The sequence below is a fragment of the Eucyclogobius newberryi genome, unplaced genomic scaffold (genome assembly GCF_026437365.1).
Source record: "Eucyclogobius newberryi isolate DKJ021-1_F unplaced genomic scaffold, fEucNew1.0.hap1 SCAF_15, whole genome shotgun sequence".
NCBI lineage: Eukaryota > Metazoa > Chordata > Actinopteri > Gobiiformes > Gobiidae > Eucyclogobius > Eucyclogobius newberryi.
This window is the reverse complement of record NW_027315779.1, coordinates 25,017,060-25,037,608: the sequence shown is the minus strand read 5'-3', so window position 1 is coordinate 25,037,608 and position 20,549 is coordinate 25,017,060.

The following is a 20,549-nucleotide window of genomic DNA, read 5'->3' as shown; positions in this document are numbered from 1 at the left end:
TTCTTTCTCACTCCTCTCCTTCATTCTCCCTCTCTTCTCCTCCTCCTCCTCTTGTCGTCTCTTTCATTCTCTCATTCCCTTCCTCTCCTCTTCACTTTGTGTCTCTGTCTCTCAATCTTTTTTTTTTCTTCTTTCTTTCGCGCTCACTTCTCTCTCCTCTTGGTCTTTCTCTCAATCTCTTTCTTTCTCACTCATCTCCTTCGTTCTCCCTCTCCTCTTCTCTCCTCCTCCTCTCCCCCTCTCCCGCCTCTCCTCCTCCTCCTCTCCTCCTCCTCCACCTCCTCCTCTCCTCCTCTCCCCCTCTCCTCTTCCTCCTCCTCCTTCTCCTCCCCCTCTCCTCCGCCTCTCCTCCTCCTCCTCTCCCCCTCTTCTCCTCTCCCCCTCTCCTCCTCTCCCCCTCCCCCTCTCCTCTTCCTCCTCCTCTCCTCCTCCTCTCCTCCTCTCCTCCTCCTCCTCCTCCTCTCCTCTTCCCCCCCTCTCCTCCTCTCCTCCTCCTCCTCCTCCTCTCCTCCTCTCCCCCTCTCCTCCTCCTCTCCCCCCCTCCTCTTCCTCCTCCTCTCCCCCTCTCCTCTTCCTCCTCCTCTCCTCCTCCTCTCCCTCTCCTCCTCCTCTCCTCCTCCTCCTCTCCTCCCCTCCTCCTCCTCCTCCTCCTCCTCCTCTCCTCCTCCTCCTCCTCTCCTCCTCTTCCTCCTCCTCTCCTCCTCCTCTCCTCCTCTCCCCCTCTCCTCCTTCTCTCCTCCCCCTCCTCTTCCTCCTCCTCTCCCCCTCTCCTCTTCCTCCTCCTCTCCTCCTCCTCCTCCTCCTCTCCTCTCCTCCTCTCCTCCTCTCCTCCTCCTCTCCTCCTCCTCCTCCTCCTCCTCCTCTCCTCCTCCTCCTCCTCTCCTCCTCCTCCTCTCCTCCTCCTCCTCTCCCCCTCTCCTCTTCCTCCTCCTCTCCTCCTCCTCCTCCTCCTCTCCTCTCCTCCTCTCCTCCTCTCCTCCTCCTCTCCTCCTCCTCCTCCTCCTCCTCTCCTCCTCCTCCTCTCCTCCTCCTCCTCTCCTCCTCCTCCTCTCCTCCTCCTCCTCCTCTCCTCCTCCTCCTCCCCTCCTCCTCCTCTCCTCCTCCTCTCCTCCTCCTCCTCTCCTCTTCCTCCTCCTCTCCTCCTCCTCCTCTTCCTCCTCCTCTCCCCCTCTCCTCTTCCTCCTCCTCTCCTCCTCCTCCTCCTCTCCTCCTCTCCTCCTCCTCTCCTCCTCCTCCTCTCCTCCTCCTCCTCCTCCTCTCCTCCTCCTCCTCCTCCTCTCCTCCTCTCCTCCTCTCCTCCTCCTCATCTCCTCCTCCTCCTCTCCTCCTCCTCTCCCCCTCTCCTCCTCCTCTCCTCCCCCTCCTCTTCCTCCTTCTCTCCCCCTCTCCTCTTCCTCCTCCTCTCCTCCTCCTCCTCCTCCTCCTCTCCTCTCCTCCTCTCCTCCTCCTCCTCTCCTCCTCCTCCTCCTCTCCTCCTCTCCTCCTCCTCCTCCTCCTCCTCCACAGAGCTTTACATTCTGAGGGTGCAGCTCATGAAAGTAAATGTCAGGACCAAAGAGCAGCTCCAGCAGCATCAGGCACGTGACACATACCAAGTGTTTTTATGTAGTTGTTATGTTTCTTGCAGCAGGTGAAGTTGTAACTTTTAGCTTGTTTGTTCTATTGCTTTGAAATAGGGAAGTATGTAACTGTTACCTCAGTACATTTACTTGTTTTTATACTATATACGCTCCGATATCTGCTTATTGGTGGTGCTATTTACGCTCCTGGTCATGTCTTTTTAGCTCAAATAAATCAATATTAGACCCACACACATTCTATTGTTTGATCATGACAAAAGCAGACAGTAATGGATCTATGGCTCCCTCTAGTGGTCACAAATAAAAAGCTCACCCATTTCATTATTGTCCGAAAACCATAATACACTTTTTGGCTTTTCAAGTACGTGTGATATGTGGCGGTTCACTTTAACATTTTGATGAATGGACACAAATATTTACATATGTTTGTGCATATTAATAAAAGTGAGTTCGTGAGTCACGTGACCAGCTGGCAGCACAAATGTACACACAATAGAAAGAGGAAAAAGATAATTCCCCTGAGAATATAATGTACTGAAGGTTTTAAACAAAGCCCAAGGCAACTGCATCACCAGAAATGGCCACCAGATGTCAGCAAGGCCTTGTACATGAGTGTTTACTTGGCTACATGGGCTTTTTGTGAATGAAAAACAATGGTGAATTGAACTAGAAAATACAAAGAGAAATAGTAAAATGAATGGCAAAAATATAAAATAATGAAATGCACTGTTTGTTGTGAGTGTAGTAATTGTATGCATTTGTGTGTAGTAATTGTGTGATTTTCTATTGCTATCTATTATTAGTGGATTCATTGACATTTTGTTTGTTGTCTTAGAGTGTGTTCATTCACCACATTTAGGACTAAACCTGAACTAAACTCGAAACTTCAACTGAACTACATCAGAATTGAACAAAGAACTGAACCAAACCAAACCAAACAAACCACCATCAGCACCATCAAACTCGCTCAATTTAGGACCAAATATCGACAGGTGTGACCCCAGCCATTCTATACATTATATGCAACTATATACACTCTTTTAAATTTAAAAGAAAGGTGAAAATGTATATTATTTGAATGAATTAAAATGTTCTTTGTCGTGGATTTTACTTTCTTAATAATGTTTCTGTCGGATCATTTTGGATTCCAAAATCACTTAAATATAAAGCTATACATGTCAACATATTAGATTGAATGGCTAAAGAAACACTGGTACATATATAAATAATACATATATAAGAGGTTCTCAGAATGTGAGACTACTGCACTTACGTGGTCCTCGAGACGAATAAAGTAGTGACTTCCTGTATTAGTCTATATAATATATAGTGTATATATATAGTGTTAACTCATGCAGTAACAAGACCACAAAGCATTCATGTTGTAGTTTGAAGCTTTCACCGCCAGAGGGAGTAAGAGTTCTTCACTGCTACAGTCCCTCCTTTGGTCACTGCTTCTCTGCCCACATACTTAACACAATGTCTTCATATTTTCTTCATAAAAATGTATTCTATGATTTATATATAGACTTTGTGTTATAGTGCACACAAAGTTGAAAAGAAAAGAGAAAAAAGCTCAAAACAAGTGACCCCAGCTTCACAAAAATAACCCCCCCCCCCAAACAAAAAAAGAACTGGTTAAACATTGTTAACATTGTAAACATATTTAACATCAATAAAAGCTTTAAAATGTTACCTATTAACAGCCACAAATCAGCTCTTCTATGATGGGAACAGGCAGGTCAAGAGAAAGCACAGGCAAAAACAAGCCGTGACCTTCCAAAAAAAGAAGCCAAAAGTTGCAATAATGATGCAAACTTAGCAACTCTGATCACAATCCCAAAGTCAATGAGTGCGTATAATAACTTCACATGTCTGGACAAGTTAACACTCATGTTTAAACAATAGGCCATCACAAGCTTGTTCATCACGTAGCATCATGGGAAGCGTAGTACTCATGTCTAATTACCCATAGTCCCCAAGCTATTACAGCCTGCCCTATTGGAACCTTTCACACCCTGTAAACCTCACGCATTGTCTCTCCGGCTCATTAAAGGGCATTTCCCACATCGTTTGGGGGGCTTGTGCGTGGCGCCGGTGGCAGGTGAGTGGGCGGAGCTGCTTTTAGGCGTGTTCCAGTGGTGCCTTCAGACATGCCTTCATCCATCATTTAAAGCTGGCACACGGACACGCCCCCTTCCCATGGCTATACAATGTAGTCGCCATATCAACTGTCCCGTGCTCGGAAGAGTGTGATATAGCAGACTATGCATATATTTCAATGGCAATGTGATGTCTTATGCATAACAATAAGAACCGAGTGAATACGCTCCACGCTTGATTTGTTGCAGTTCCAATTCCGAGATCTCACAGTCTTAACATTTGGCAGGTGATAAAAAAAAAAAAAAAAGGATTAATAATTTGCTGTATGTTTTTGAGCTAAAAGATTAAAGAACATCAAGGAACAGAATCGATAAGTTACAGATGCGTTCATGGATTTACTCAAATAATCTGAAAAAAACTTCATATTGCGTTTCTATTTTTTAGTTTCAGAATTCTAGACTAATGACTAATGCGCTGGATTATAACCAAGCTACAAGCGGCTGAATTAAAGCCTGGATGTGTAATTGCTCCGATGTCCTTGTCACAGAATAAAAATGAGCAGAATTCAACTAATCTCGCTCCGTGTTGCATTTTAAAAGCAGCCCAAAGGCACCAGTCCCCAGGTTATACTGTCTGTTAAGCAACAAACGCCTGTTCACCACAAAGATGATGACAAAAACATATATTCAAAGGTAATTATAAAGTGATGATGTTAACCTTCTCGTTTGGTTAAGGACAAACTGTATCCATGGTGGTGTTATAACAAGAGATAATACAATAGTCTACATTAAATGAACTGGCATGCAAAAAAATGGTTGTGAATTTGTGGTAAAATGTGATTATTTTCTCCAAGTTCATACTAATAATATATTTCAAATTTTAAGTAAATCCACCAACCAGTCAAGCACATAGAAATTGCGGCACGTTTGACAATAACTACATCTTAATTAGCCTTAATAAACTATTTGTTCATCACAAATTAAGTTTTATTGAGACTTATTCGGTTTTAGTAACTACTTGATTAATTCCTTAACCCTTAATTAAGTACTTAACTACTCACTTGTATTACTTATTGATTAAAGTGTATTTATTATAAAGTGATACCAACATTGATGTAAATATATTTTTACTGAACAAAAAAGACAACAGAATGTACTGAAACACGCTGCACTAAGATGATGATTCTGAATGGCAGTAATAAGTCCATTTGCATCACATTCATGCTGGTTTTGGAGCTACAGGAGGTACAGATTCCGCCCGTGCGTTTGAAATGACACTGGTCGTTCATGTCATTGTGCGTGTTTGTCAGAACCTGTGGCATTTCCATTTGCTCCATCTGTGTTTTCTCTCATGCATATGTTTATCTGCCGTCTCATCTTCATCTCGCTGACAGCCGTGGGCCGACCGCACGTGTTCGGTAATTGCTGTAGGTGAAGAACCATCTCAGAGTCACTTAATCGCCTCGGAATCTCATTTTCCCTGCCCTCCTTCAGGTATTCCCACTTCTACAGCTAAATATGTCGTCGCCAAGAGCATTTCGTTCCCCGACCTCACCGACCCCCTTCCATATTGATTCTTCTTCACCATTGATTTGGATGTGGCGTCCCTCAATGCGCATGCACAAGTCACTCTTAGGCTTGAATAAATAGAAGGAATTCAGCCTAACTTAATGGATTTTTAAGCTTTTGGGGTATTTTGCCTCCTCTCTAAAAATAATCCTCAAGAGAGTTTTAGAGAGACTCTTTATTTTAGAAGGATCAATGGGTCTGTTTTAAAAGCTCAGCAGATGAAGCGCCTCACACTATGCCATATTATCCCACATCTCCTTCACTTTTAATTATAATGTTTGTCATTTGAAAATGGAATTCCACCGTTCGCAGACAGTTTACAAGGATAATAAATGATTCAAGCGCAAGTAAAAAGAACTAAAACTGCTAAGCGTATCGGGGACATGATTAGGATTCTAGGCGTGTAAGATTTCTATTTGAGCAGCTTCATATTGACTGCTTTAAACATGTTGTATAAGTTAAAATGTATTTACAAATATAAACTAAGAATGACCAAGTGGTGGTTAAGAAGCTCATACATGTTGTCAACCACCACACGGTAATTGTTTTTTTCTTTTGTTTTATTACCCAATAAAGCTAAATATGTAAGAGCTTCAAACTTTGTATCCAAGCTTCTTTTGCACCACCTGGCAGTGTCTCCTAACCTGGTGTGGTGGACCAATCACAGCGCAATACTCTGGTTTGGACAGAAGTCAAAGGGACGACCCTAAACAAACATGGCCGACACATGTACTTTGGCCTATTTTAGAAGGAGAAAGTGAAAAGGTGCACATAGAAGACGAGGAAGAAGTCTGTGCTTTTCTTTCGATCGATTTAACAACAGTTTGATTTCTCGTCTCCTTCTGCTTTTCTGAGACTTTCCACATAGATAAATAATGGTAAATTCAAAATGATACATGTAACAATCCGACATGAGCATGGTTTCCTGGTTATATCCAGTCCTTTGCTGCAGGCCTGAATCCATGATCTGTCACACTATTGTTCTAATGGGTTTAGAAGTGGGCTCAGTTTCATGCCCTGAGGATCCGGGAAACCTGCATAACCTTTTTGGACATTGCTGTTGGCAAAGACTCCAAGTTTCTTTCTCTTTCATCCTCTAACTCTGTAATATATCTGACAATGATGTTACTTTAGCATTTGTGAATGAAACAAAGAAGTAGTCCTGGTACGATTAGAAGAAAAAACAAGATCATAAAGGTTGATTTGACCTAATATAATGAGGGTAAATCACAGCTAAATGACATTTTAAACAAAGATCCAATTGTTTCTAATTGTCAGTGATCGGCTTGGGTCTTTTTGGAGTCAAACGCCACAGGTTCACAGTCTTGTTTTCCATATATAGTTGTTTTTAATAAGAAAAAGTAAGATTGAATCAGAATTCGTTATCAGTCCGAAAGAGAGATCATTACTTTTTCAATATCGCCCCCAGCAACTATTCCAAACGCTTATTTCTCAAAATAAATCTAAATTGAATGCTAGCGTCCCATACATTGCACCCCTGTCCTTGAGCATTAGAGAGCAGCCAACCACTGATGGATTAAAGAGGACGTGGGCGTGGAATGGGAAGAATCTGCCCCTTCGCCGCTTGGCTGACCGGGGATATCCAGAGCCAAATTCATTTTTTCTCCTTACTCTACTTTCATTCCACAATCCTCATCACAATCTTGTCTGAGAGCTCGATCGATGCCCCGGCAATAGAGTTTCTGAAATATGCTGCTGCCAATGGAGCATGATTTATGTCCCGTGTAGGCTGAGTGCTTCTACTTGTGCCAGATTTCCTCAAAAGGCCACATAGATTACAAAGATCAATCAGAAATGTAGATTGTTTAGAGCCCGGGTAATCTTTTAAGGTTCGCTATCGATTTCAAAAGGCTTCGTAGTATTTATCTAATGGCATACTAGATTTTACTGCTCTCGTTTTGCTGTTTATTTGTATCCGCGATGGGCGATTTGGAGTCTCGGCATTCAGCAGATTTGGAAGAGGTGCGGTGATGGTTTGGTTGCGCTTGATCAAATTGAGTTGGATTTATAGCTATAGTAGAGCACCTTCTATCACCGAGCAGACAATAAAAACAGAAGTGCTTTTCAAATGGTCGTGCGGGACATAAAAAAAAGAATGATCCAACTATAAATTGAATACTTCTATTTTGGTTTAGTCTTTGGGGCTTTAATAATGACTATCCAGAAAATGTGTTGGAAATTGTCATCATAAATCAGCAAAAATATAAAATCCAACCAAAATGCCTTAAGTACATTTCAAAATCAACATTTTAAGTAATGGCAATTCCGTTTATCCACATCAGGGCTGTGCTAATTCATCATTTGGATTCGCTTTTTGCACTAATTCAAGTCTGCGTCGAGGTTGTATGCACCATGTATTATGAATCATGCTTCTCTCTCATGTGGCATCTGTTTGCAATTTGACTCTGTTTTGTAACTGTCAATAGCGTTTGCATGAATTATAGAGTTTTAGCAGCGCCGGGCACAGCGGGGTCTGACGAGCGAGCGCGAAGTGGATGCAAACAGTGGCTCCACGCTGAATGGACGGAGCGGTTTTCTAGTCGAGGTAGAACAGGCTCTTTCACGCGGTTCATTTTCAAATACAACAGAAAAACACACAAAAGAAGTCAACTGCTGGGTGTAATTATAACCTGTTTACGACCGTGCATGGGGGGGAGAGATGACGGATAAATGAGCAGCTCACATTAGGCCTATTCATAAACAGAGCCAATTCTAATATTCTGTCCATTTCAGTTTTCAGAAGATTTTACTATTGATGTTGTATAGATATCGACATTGTATCATTACACCTAAGAGTGTTTTTAGTTAATGTTAAAGCACAATATTGTTTGATTTATGTATGTATTTATTTTCATCCTTCTTAGCATCCTTATTATTCACCACTTCTTTTTTCTTTACTTGTTGGTTTTCTGCCATTATCAGCAATTTTTGCATCTCTCAATAATAAGATAAGATAAGATAAGATAAGATATTCCTTTATTGTCCCACATGGGGAAATTTCATTGGTGCAACACAGGTAGATACAGAGGTAGATACAGAAGAACAGATCACTTATAGGAAGTCTGAAAAACACTTTCAGTAGAAGATCTCCTATAAATAAATAAAAACTCCCATAGACAAATAAATAAATACATAAATACCATTGCATGTGATCACGACAGTAATTGCACATGAATATGTGTCACGACAGCACATAGATTGCACATGAATTTCACATGAACACATGAACAGCAATTGCACATATGACAGAATTGCACATCAGTATTAGGTTAGGTCAGTATTGCGAGTGTTCAGTACTAACAGTTTTTGTTATAAAGTCTGACAGCAGCAGGAAGGAAAGACCTACGGAACCTTTCCTTCGCACATCGAGGGTGGATCAGTCTCTCACTGAAGCTGCTCTCCAGAGCAGAGAGAGTGTCCTGCAGGGGGTGACACTCATGGTCCAGCATAGATGTGAATCTAGCCAGGACCCTCCTGTCCCCCACCTCCTGCACCGAGTCCAGAGCACAGCCCAGGACGGAGCTGGACTTCTTGATGACTCTGTCCAGCCTCCTCCTCTTCCTCTCTGTGATGCTGCTGCTCCAGCAGGCCACACCTACAGGAGCTGATGCCACCACAGAGTCATAGAAGGTCTTCAGGAGTGGCCCTGTCACTCCAAAAGACCTGAGTCTCCTCAGGAGGTAGAGCCGACTCTGGCTCTTCCTGTACAGTGCGTCTGTGTTATGAGTCCAGTCCAGTTTGTGGTTCAGATGAACACCCAGGTCCTTGTATGAGTCACTCTCTCGATGTCCCGTCCCTGGATGTTCACTGGTGAGGGGGCAGTGGGGTGGCGTCTGCGGAAATCCACCACCATCTCCTTGGTCTTCCCCGCGTTGATGAGGAGGTGGTTCCGCTGACACCAGTCCACAAAGTCCTGCGCCAGTCCTCTGTATTCCGTGTCATCGTCGTAATAAGATATTCCTTTATTGTCCACACATGGGGAAATTTCATTGTTGCAACGCAGTAGATACAGAGGAAAAGGACAGATAACTTATAGGAAGTTAATAGAAGAACTCTTATAAACAAAACTCTTATAAACAAAAACTCCTATATATAATGTAAAGTTCTTTGATGTTTGATCCAAATCTCTGGAAAGTGTTGTCAGTCAGTATATAGGTTATGTAATGAGCCTAAACTCGGTGACGGGTGACTGGAGCCTATCCTACTACGACTAGGACTTTGGATGTTAGGCGAGGTACACCCTGGACAGGAGCCGGCTCGTCACAGGGTCAACACTAGCAGACCAATTGGAAGTGAGTTTTTCGCACTGATCGGACGTGCTGTTTGAGTTTCCGCCGAGCTCTTTTGCCCTCTCCTTGGAGTCCTTGTCCCAAGTGGAGGAGTTCAAGTATCTCGGGGTCTTGTTCACGAGTGAGGGAAGGATGGAGCGTGAGATTGACAGGCGGATCGCCGCATCGGACTGTTGTGGTGAAGAAGGAGCTGAGTCGAAAGATAAAGCTCTTGATTTTCCTCCGCCGGGTGGCTGGGCGCTCCCTTAGAGATAGGGTGAGGAGCTCAGTCACACGGTAGGAGCTCAGAGTAGAGAGGCTGCTCCTCCACACCCAGGACATGCTGGAGGGACTATGTCTCTCGGCTGGCCTGGGAACGCCTCGGGATCCCAGCTGGAGAGGAGTTGGAGAAAGTGTCTGGGGAGAGGGAAGTCTGGGAGTCCCTGCTTAGACTGCTGCCCCCGCGACCCGGCCCCGGATGAGAGGAAGATGGATGGACAACCGCGGGGAGACTGAGCAGTTCTGTGTGCGGAGGACACTAATACAAGGGAAAGAATCAGCCATAAGTTGAACAGATATGATGAGTAGAAATATTTATTTGATTAGTTCAATAATACTGTTTGCCATATTGGATTTAGTCCAATTCACCCAAATATTGATGGTACAAAAATAAAATAAAAAACACTGTTCTACAAAATGTCCATGTGCTAATTACCAACCCACACCAGAGATCCACAATTATAGTCAGATTAATTAGTGGTTAATGCTCATTTGAAATGCCCCTAAGCTATAAAAACAGAAAGGCACTGTCTAAAATCTATACAGCTCACTTAAAATAATCCATTGAAAGTTCATTTAAGATGACTATAATTTCTCCCAATGCAATTATCACGCACAGACATCATGCACCATTATGTCGAGCTGTGAAAAACCGCACAAGTGTCTGTAATTTTACTATTGAATCGTCCCTAATTGCAAATCTATGTATCATTGTCTCGCAGGACAGGTTTTCATTCTAAGCCTTCTGCAATGAGATTAGTGCTATGGCAACAATGGGAGCAAATTGGAGTTTTCCTTTTGGGTTAATTGAATTATTCCTATCTGTCAGCTCCAAACTTAAGCTATTATAAGATTAAACACAAGAAGCAGTAATTATATCATAGCTGAAAATATCTGTCAACGCTGTGATTGATGGCGCTTTTAGCCTGAGTTGTCGGACTCCATCAAAATGAAGGAGGTTCATCTAGTGCTTTGTGATATGGATTAAGAATGATTTGATATTTGAAAATGGTATTTCAATGCATGAAGGTTATCTAGCTGTTTTAATTCATAAATGTATTATTCAGGCATTCATTGGAGTCATACCCCAAAGAACAATAGTAGAGGATGCAGCACCAATCATGGCTCCCACAGGTCAAACACGATGCCCACCAAGACCATTACTAATATATTCATGCTAAAGGAGTATGTATAAATCAAAGTACAAATATAAATCATGTTGGCAAAATATGATAACTAATATGTGGAATTACAGTCAATGGGGAAAATAATAAGAATACAGTTCAATAATAACATTTAGAGAACAAAGGAGTGAGTGGTGTGCGTGTCAAAAGAGAACACAGTATACATCAATGTTTGGACAAATATGATGACCAATTGTGTTGCCATACCAACCTGTCAATGCCCGATCTCAGGGGCCGCTGGAATGCCACGTACCACAGTGGGGCAGTAGTGTCCTTGGTCCTTGTCTCCAGTGTCCACGTGTGCTGGTGACAGAGTGAATGTATGTTCCTTAAAACGCACTGTCCCGCCCAAATAAACTAATAATAATGATAATAATATTGAAATGATATAATAAGTACAGTTTTTAATCCATATATAGTGATCGATACAAATGTACATTATTTGTTGTGTTTATTTTTGCACTACTTATGTGTTTTGTTCATTCAGTGCAATTAAAAGTGCACTGTGGCTAGTCCCTAACCCCTCATTCACTACATGGTCCTGCACTATTAGCAATGCAGAGAAAATCATGTGACTCTGGCGTCTGAGTGAAAAAAAGTGATTGCTGTATTAAATATTGGTCAAATCTGTCTGACAGGTGCATATTTACAGACTAATAGTCACCGTACAAGTCTTGGATCTCACATTAAACAACAAACGGACTGGATTATTTAACTTTCTGTCTGCGACTGTGATGTTAAGCTAAGGTAAACGGCTAACAAGTGTTTTGCTCATATTCCCGAGTCAACAGTGTGTTTTAACATCTCTTCTGCTTCATTCAGACCTGTTGCTCTTCACCGTTGTTTTTTTTCAACTCTCTCAACTGCACCTTTGTATTCACCCCACGCTTCACCGTGCAACGATACTGCGTTAAAAGAGATAAAGCCATAAATATTAAATGCCTGCGTGAGAACTGACACATTTTCTACAGCGCCTAATGAAGTCCACAGGTGTCGCTGGATACGGGAAGTACGCAAACTGACATTTTGAGCTTCCATCTTTATTTTACATCCTTCCTTCTAACAAACAGGATATCTCATCTCCCCTTTGTCTTCATCCACCTTCTCCTCGTTTACCCCTATGCGCCCGTATGGCACACTTCTCACCATTACGCCACTGCCTGACAATCTGCTTTCCTGTTTTGTTAGCTAAAGAACAAATGACCTCACCGTTCCTGACCACTTCTCAGCACATGCACGACACACTAACGCACACACAACGTGGCTTTAGGAATCAAACGAGCCCATTGAAAGGTAATTTCTAAAACAGATCAGCTTCCCTGTACAGACGCGGTGTGTCACACGAATAAATCAATAGAGCAAAGTGGGGGAAAGACAGAGAGAATGCTGAAATATTAACCAAGTGCCATCAGAGCACAGGCCACAGCCGATGAAACAGGGGATCCATTATGTGCAAGGGCAAGTTGGGAGTTGTCTGAGAAATTGGATTGGAGGGAGGTGAGGGGCGTGATGCGCATTCACCGCTTTTATTGAGAACTCGTTGCGCGGCAAAATTGAGAAGCCATTGGTATCGATCAGAGCCAGAGGAGAGAAGAGAGAGCAGGGAGAAATAGGCAGCGGTTAGACGGGTTATTTTTCTTCATTTCCCCAAAGGCTGGAGTTTAGCACGAGCACATCCGAGGAGGACGCAGGTTTGGGCTGAGCAGATTTATAACACCTGACACAGAAGTTCTCCGAGCAGTAAAAAATACTTACTAACTTGTAAATGAACTCTGTCTAAAGTTAATTGAACAACGAATGTGTCAAACAAAAAGAAATCCCTCTTCAGCTTATTTTGGTGACTGTCTTGTCTCTACTTCTGCCATTCATGACAGCTCTGCGGCCAAATGATGCAAAAATATTGAAAATTATAAACTTTGTGTGAATAACAAAATCAAAAATGTATCATGTTGTTAATTTAAATTCAGTGACGTGTTCTCTAAGACTTGTTTAGTTGTAAGCTCGGAAATATACCGTATTTTCCGGACTATAAATCTATGACTATAACTACCTTTAAGTTTTTTTCATAATTTGGCTGGGGTGGGACTTATATGTGATATTATTCATTATTTTCACACTGGCAACCGCATTTTACATGACAACCACAGGAGGGCGCTCTAGGCTCTAAGCGACGCAGCAGAAGAAGAATCTGCACTTCCTCTTCCTCCGGGGTTTGTGGAGTTGTTTAGAAGTGACACAGAGGAAGAAGAATTCAGTGGATTTAGTGATTTGGGGTAAAACTGATGCTTTGGTAAACTTGTTAGCATGTTCTTTATGCTATAGTTATCTGAATAACTGTTCATATGTTACGTTAACATACCAGACACTTACCACAGTTCTGTCTATGTAGCTGAAGGTGTTAGCATACGTACATCTATTCACCATGTTCTCTAATCTGTTATTATTTTAAATTGCATTTCAAAATGAAATGTCTGTTCTTGGTCTCGGTCTTATCAAAGAAATTTCCCCCAAAATGTGTACTTCAGTGCGACTTATATGTTTTTTCCTTTTCTATTATTATTATTATTATTATTTTGCGGCTGGTGCGATTTATAGTCCGTAAAATGCGGTATAAACCTGGGATTGTATCTTGCATAAATGTGACACATTTATACAAACTGAAACTGAAACTGCATTTGTTACCAATCCACTGTCCCATACGCAAGGCTGAAAGAGCAAAAAGATCAAACAGCAAGTCTATAATGTACAACTTCTATACATTTTTTTGCATTTCATACAAGTCCAAACCACACTGCTTTGCTGCATCGCTTAATTTAATTGCTTATTTACGAGTCGCAAAACCACGGCGGACGTATCACAAATAAACTTGCACAATCAATTCCGTCTTATTCAAAAGCCATTCCGAGGCTGATTCTCTATAGGAGGAGCTCTTTAACAGCTTTTGGGGCCGCTCTGCTGTTCCCATCTCCGGTTTCATTTACGCTCCACCACCAGCAGGTATTCATTCTGTCCAGAATACCTCTCCCTCCTCGCTGTGCCTGTCACCGTGCAGCTCCGGACCGGATAATGACTGTGGAAATCCCCCCATCCACAGGTAGTGCCGACACAGCTCTCCAAACTAGTCCTGAAAAATACATCTTATCTAGAGACAGTTCAAATGACTTGAGGGCAGTTGTGAGCTGGTTTTAATAGAGTAGATTATTTTACTTATTTCAATACATTTCTTCTTCAAGGAAAATGAGTTTGCGACCAGTAACAAATGTCTTAGTTATATATTCCACACCAAAACATTTAAATTTACCTTAGTACAACAACATGAAACAGAAAGCTGTGGAGCACAATTTGTACATAAGGCATTTCAAGATGCTTCACACACGTTTATTAAAATAAAAAAAAACTGTTATGAAAGGGAAGAGTGCAAGTAATAATTTCTGTCATATGCACAGTTAAATTTAACAGCTTTAGCCTTGATTTGAACATTGTCAGAGTAGAACCTGTCTCACATCTTCAGGAAGACTGTTCCAGATTTTAGCTGCATAAAACTGAATCAGAATCAGGAAAGGTTTATCGTCATTGCCAATGAACAGAATTCACAAACATAGGAACTTGTTTTGGTGATTCGGTGCAACATAAAACAATGAACGATGATAAAGCAACCTGCAACGCAGATTCCCCATGTTTAGTCCTGACTCTGGGCACCAGCAGGAGGCCGGTCCATGTTTAGTCCTGACTCTGGCACCAGCAGGAGGCCGGTCCATGTTTAGTCCTGACTCTGGCACCAGCAGGAGGCCGGCCCATGTTTAGTCCTGACTCTGGCACCAGCAGGAGGCCGGTCCATGTTTAGTCCTGACTCTGGCACCAGCAGGGGGCCGGTCCATGTTTAGTCCTGACTCTGGCACCAGCAGGAGGTCGGTCCATGCTTAGTCCTGACTCTGGCACCAGCAGGAGGCCGGTCCATGTTTAGTCCTGACTCTGGCACCAGCAGGAGGCCGGTCCATGTTTAGTCCTGACTCTGGCACCAGCAGGAGGCCGGTCCATGTTTAGTCCTGACTCTGGCACCAGCAGGAGGCCGGTCCATGTTTAGTCCTGACTCTGGCACCAGCAGGAGGCCAGTCCATGTTTAGTCCTGACTCTGGCACCAGCAGGAGGCCGGCCCATGTTTAGTCCTGACTCTGGCACCAGCAGGAGGCCGGTCCATGTTTAGTCCTGACTCTGGCACCAGCAGGAGGCCGGTCCATGTTTAGTCCTGACTCTGGCACCAGCAGGAGGCCAGTCCATGTTTAGTCCTGACTCTGGCACCAGCAGGAGGTCGGTCCATGCTTAGTCCTGACTCTGGGCACCAGCAGGAGGCCGGTCCATGTTTAGTCCTGACTCTGGCACCAGCAGGAGGCCGGTCCATGTTTAGTCCTGACTCTGGCACCAGCAGGAGGCCGGTCCATGTTTAGTCCTGACTCTGGCACCAGCAGGAGGCCGGTCCATGTTTAGTCCTGACTCTGGCACCAGCAGGAGGCCGGTCCATGTTTAGTCCTGACTCTGGCACCAGCAGGAGGCCAGTCCATGTTTAAGTTGCTGTAGCATCTTTTCTAGTAGCTGAGTAATTCTTTTAAGCAATTTTATCAAACCCAAACTGGTGCTGTTACCAGGCTAGACATTGGTAAAATGACCCGTGACACTTAAACTTCACTTACTGAAAGAACCTATCCCCACGAAAGTTAGGAGTGAGTTTAGAAAGTGATGAATGAGTTTGGGATGCAGCCAGTAGTTTCAAACTATCTACTGGTAAGTCTCTCATGGTTTGGAAACTGTAAAAATCTGGTACAACTCCTTAAAGGGCGACTTGTCAGTGAGAGGGTTTTATATATTGACGTGGCTGTTTCTTTGTTGGAGCCCTATGCAAGATGTTTGTTCGGGTCCTTGTTGAATAGGAAAAATCCCAGGATTGGTCGGGCAGAGGCTGTTTGTAGGCGGGACATCTGCAGAAGACACGGTGCATCCCATTTGACTGAGGCGTCTGTGCAGAGACAGGAAATATATAATTAGATTATGTATGATGTAGGTTTGCCAGTTCTCCAGTGCTAAATATTATTTCATGTTTCTGGTGCAATGTGGACATTTAAGAAAAAAAAAAATCTATAAGATTTCCCCCTTTTGAATAGTACATATACTAGTCAATGTAACAACTTCATTTTGTGTTTCTCCCAGCCAGAATATCCAATTCCTCCAGTCCATTTGCAGTAAGAGCAGAAAGAACTTCTGTGTCAAAAATATAGTAACCGTTTTGTCTTATCCCTTCTTATGCTGGGCTGTGGACTGGCTATGTTTGCACTGTATGCTATTTGATAACGTGGAATTATCCAGAAAAAAAGCTTGGAACGACAATCAGGGAAAGTAATAAGATTTAGTGAGGTCAAATCGAAGTTTGTGGACAGGAAAACCAGAATGGATGTGTATGCATAATGAGACAAATTTGAAAATACTTACATTGGATATTGATTTATCGATTTATTGATTTATTTATAATTCATTTAACTATTTCTCGAATTTAGTTTTGTGCTTGAATGTTGAGCACCTTTTGTTTTGTTTTTGACCAAACCACAATAAAAAAAAAAAAAACTATTTTGAGAATATTTTGTAAGAGAGACGTTGGCAAGAGATTTTATTTTATTTTCAAGTCCAAAAACTACAACGCAACCACGTGTCAGTTTGAAGTGTTTTTACATGTTTAGAGCCATTTTGCACACAGAATAGAAGAGGTTCCAGACCCAAAAGGAACCGACTATCATGAGTAAAAGGTGCAGTGGGGATACATTCAGTTGCTCTTTGTGGTTACGGTGCTATTACAAGCATTTGAAATAAAATGACCCAACGTCAACCCAGGACAATAGCGCACCGGGTGAAAGCCGTCAATCACCAATAACAACATTGTGGATGGAAAATCATATGAATACTGCCAATATAAGCCCCAGTCTGTAAATACTGGTCTTTTTGCATGGAAAATGAATGGTGAAAAGTGCTATATACATAAACGCCTATCAAACTCCACTACTACTTAGAGTTATTTAAACAACGTGGTACTTGGTTTTTGGAAGGAATTCTGTTCAATACAAGGATATTTATGCTAGAAGTTTAAACTGAAAGATCCAAGACAAAGCAATGTGTTTACAGGCCACTTTGATTCGGAAGACATTTCCATTCCAAATTGGTCTTCACTGTCATGTTTGCACCTCTGCTCCATATTTAACAAGGAGTGAGATATTTAATCATTTGCTTACAATAGCGGCAAAGTTGCTGCCTTCAATCAGCCCAGCGTAGAAATATGCTGCGCCGATGATAGAGCTGGCGTAGAATGGGGAGTGGGGCGTGAAGCTGTGCGCTGCGTGCTCAGAATGCAGGAAGCATCGCTGCTGTAACACGCATGTAACAGCCCACTGATCAGCAACCAGGTGCTATTGTGTGGAGACAGAAAGGTGAAAATGGAAGGGAAAGGAACTGTGCTTCAAAGTGGTTTGGCATGGGAAAATAATTGTTGGGAAAAAGGTGCCAAAATGAATACGTGAAAGAAAAAAATAATCACTGGTTGATTACAAAATGGAAGAATATACTCCAGTTGATATCTTACCTCGTCTAAAGACTGTTACATAAACACGTTCAAGTCATCCACACATAGTTGGGATTTTAATGGTTCATAAATTTCAAATGTCATGTGTCAATGTATGCTTTTTTTCCCCAGGCATTGAACCCATACGTCTTGCATCAACACATCCCGATCAAAAAGTTTACATTGCTTTTAAGTTTATTTCTCTTCATTACTGTTACACTATAGAACAAACTTTAAAAGAACACACATAAATTATATATGTATTGTTATTGGCCTTTCAACATGCTCTTGAACATATCATGTTTTAGAACTTAAAAATAAAGTATATGTTGAAAACCACACAGTATTTTCTACCATTTGATGTTGTCTATTGGAAGAGGGAATTACCATGAAGAAATGCTAGCTTGCTGACAGACATGCTAATACAATCACATAGTTGTAATGAGCGTGATTTTGTGGCAGAAACACTCACAGAGCGAGTCTGGAAATGATTTAAGGATTATAAAAACAATGCAGTCTGGATTTCTACTCTTGATCTGGAAAATTTGAAACAGAATGTTTTGTTGAGCTCAGAGGGAGAAGACCTCATAAACAGGATGTACTAAACAAGCGTGAATGAAGCAAAATACAACTCCAACTGTGTTTTGGATGAGGGAGCATTGTTATGTAGCATGGTGAACAGCTTAAAGTGAATTTTGCATAATATTTTTTTATCTGGAATATAATACATGACTCTTATAGACACATTGCCAACACATACACTTGCCTTCATCAAGCCTCTCTACACGTTTCCCTTTCCTAACTATGGCAAAGTGACCTGACTTACACTACTTACTTACAGTTAGAAAACACATGTATTTCAAGGTGATATTTTTGGGTTACTCTGACCTAAAAGTCCACTTTTGGATCCCAAGCAGATGATCAGAATTACCATACAACCCTTCAGCGCAGCAGGATTTATGCTCTTATTCTTTATTAAGAGCCACTCGGCACACGCTGCATCTGAATGACAATGCTTGGGCCATGTGTCGCTCCATCTGGCCACAACAGGCAGCTCGCACCCCACTTTTAACTTCCTTAATAAGTTGATAGGCCTCATCGGACAGCATGCTGCTAGCCCTATAGAAAACATAGGCCAGTGCAAACAAGGGTCAACCATGCCCCTCTCCCGTCTCTCTTTGAACTATAGCTTTATTCTTCATTGCCATCTTGGGGCCCCTGCTGTTATGACTGGACATGCTAGGGGCCCCCTCAATTCATCGGTGTCAGGAAATGAATTGTAATTCCATTCGGCCGACATGTATCCATCTCATCAGGTCCATTTGTGTCACGTTGAATGTATATTTTTCTTGAATTAAGCCTTCAGGGGTGAGACCATTTCAGCTGAGTGCACCGAAGTCATTTGTCCCGGCGATGGCTATAGGCAGTTACCGTTTCTGAAAGGGAGTGTGTTTTTGATAGAAGGTTGGATGCAATTGTTTTGTATGGCAGGTTTCCAATAGTGGATTTCAGTGGGACCCATTCTAGAGAAGTTGAGACCAAGCAAAAAGTGATTTTGATTTGAAGCTTCAAGAGCTAAAATGTTGTATCTTATTACATTGTGCAAATATGTAGCTCACATGCATGTTATTTCATCGCACTCAACCTTTTTTCCACCAACTTTCACCAGTAACATCTTTAAAATGGTAAAAAAAAAAAAAAACAGTGTTAATCATAATAAATATTGACATAATGTGGTCTGAACAAGGGTGAAATTTAGTCTTAAAGGTGCAATATGTAACTTTTCTGTTAGTGGGTCCGCCAACTGCTATTCTCATGGGGGTGTATGGCATTAAATGTATCTGTCACCATGAAGGTAAGAAGGTGACACCACCAGGCAAAGTTACAGGTTAGATCTGTGGAGAGCCTGTTTTGTTTTAAGCCATAATAAACACCTTTATTTGAAAAAAGGAAAATGGATGAATGTAATTCTATTCTGTGGAACATGAAAGACAAAGCAATAACATCTCCATGGATGCAACCCATCAGAAAGTTTTCATAGTGCCATGTCTACCTGCCATTAATGACTGACAAGAGAACATGCATTAAATAGATACCGTAATACTGTAGGGAATTAGAAGTACTATTTGGAGAACCCTTGACCTCAGAGAAGCCGTGTAGACAGATAGAAGATGATTTCATACAAAGAACAGAGTCTATTAAGACTTCTTCTTTGTAGAGAATAGCTGTACTTAAGACCACTGGAGTTAGAAAAGGCTTGATTCCCCATGTGAAGGGAAAATAAGGATAATGAGCATGAAAAGTAAAAGCTACAAAAATACTTTTTCATAAGGCTACCCCAAAAAAATTGTCTGTTTGCTGTAACCCGAGTCAACATTTTTCAAGTGGGTCGGACGGTTGCAAATTCTTATTTTTTTTACTTTGAAGGCAAAAAAAGATCCAAATTTTGTCATTTTTTGACTCGGAGTGACCACCAGGGGTCAGGCTTCAACAGTCAATGACGGAAAACGTCTCTATCAACCCGATCGGGAGACTAAATCTCACGATTTAAGATAGTTCAATCGACCTTTTGTACGCCGCTATCCTTTATTTTGGTAGCTAAGGCGAGCGGGGGAACATGCGGGGGACACGGGCGCCGCCATGTTTGTTGTGATGACGCTGCTGGGGGTGTTTCAATCCCAGAATGCATTTGCGTAAGTCAAATTTCACACCCTGACAGAGGGTGACATTACTATGGAGATATGAGTGGCGCCGACAAGGGCAAATCAACTTGTAAAAGGCAATATAACAACTCCTATGCGCGCTCTGTTTTATTATAGACGCATTTGGAGTCAGGTTTACAAGCATGATAAAAATATTTGACTCGGTGGTTCGGGAAAGACCGGTCGTTGAGTCGGCGAAATAATTGAAAAATAAAAGATTTTGACGTTTTTTCAACAAAATGCTGT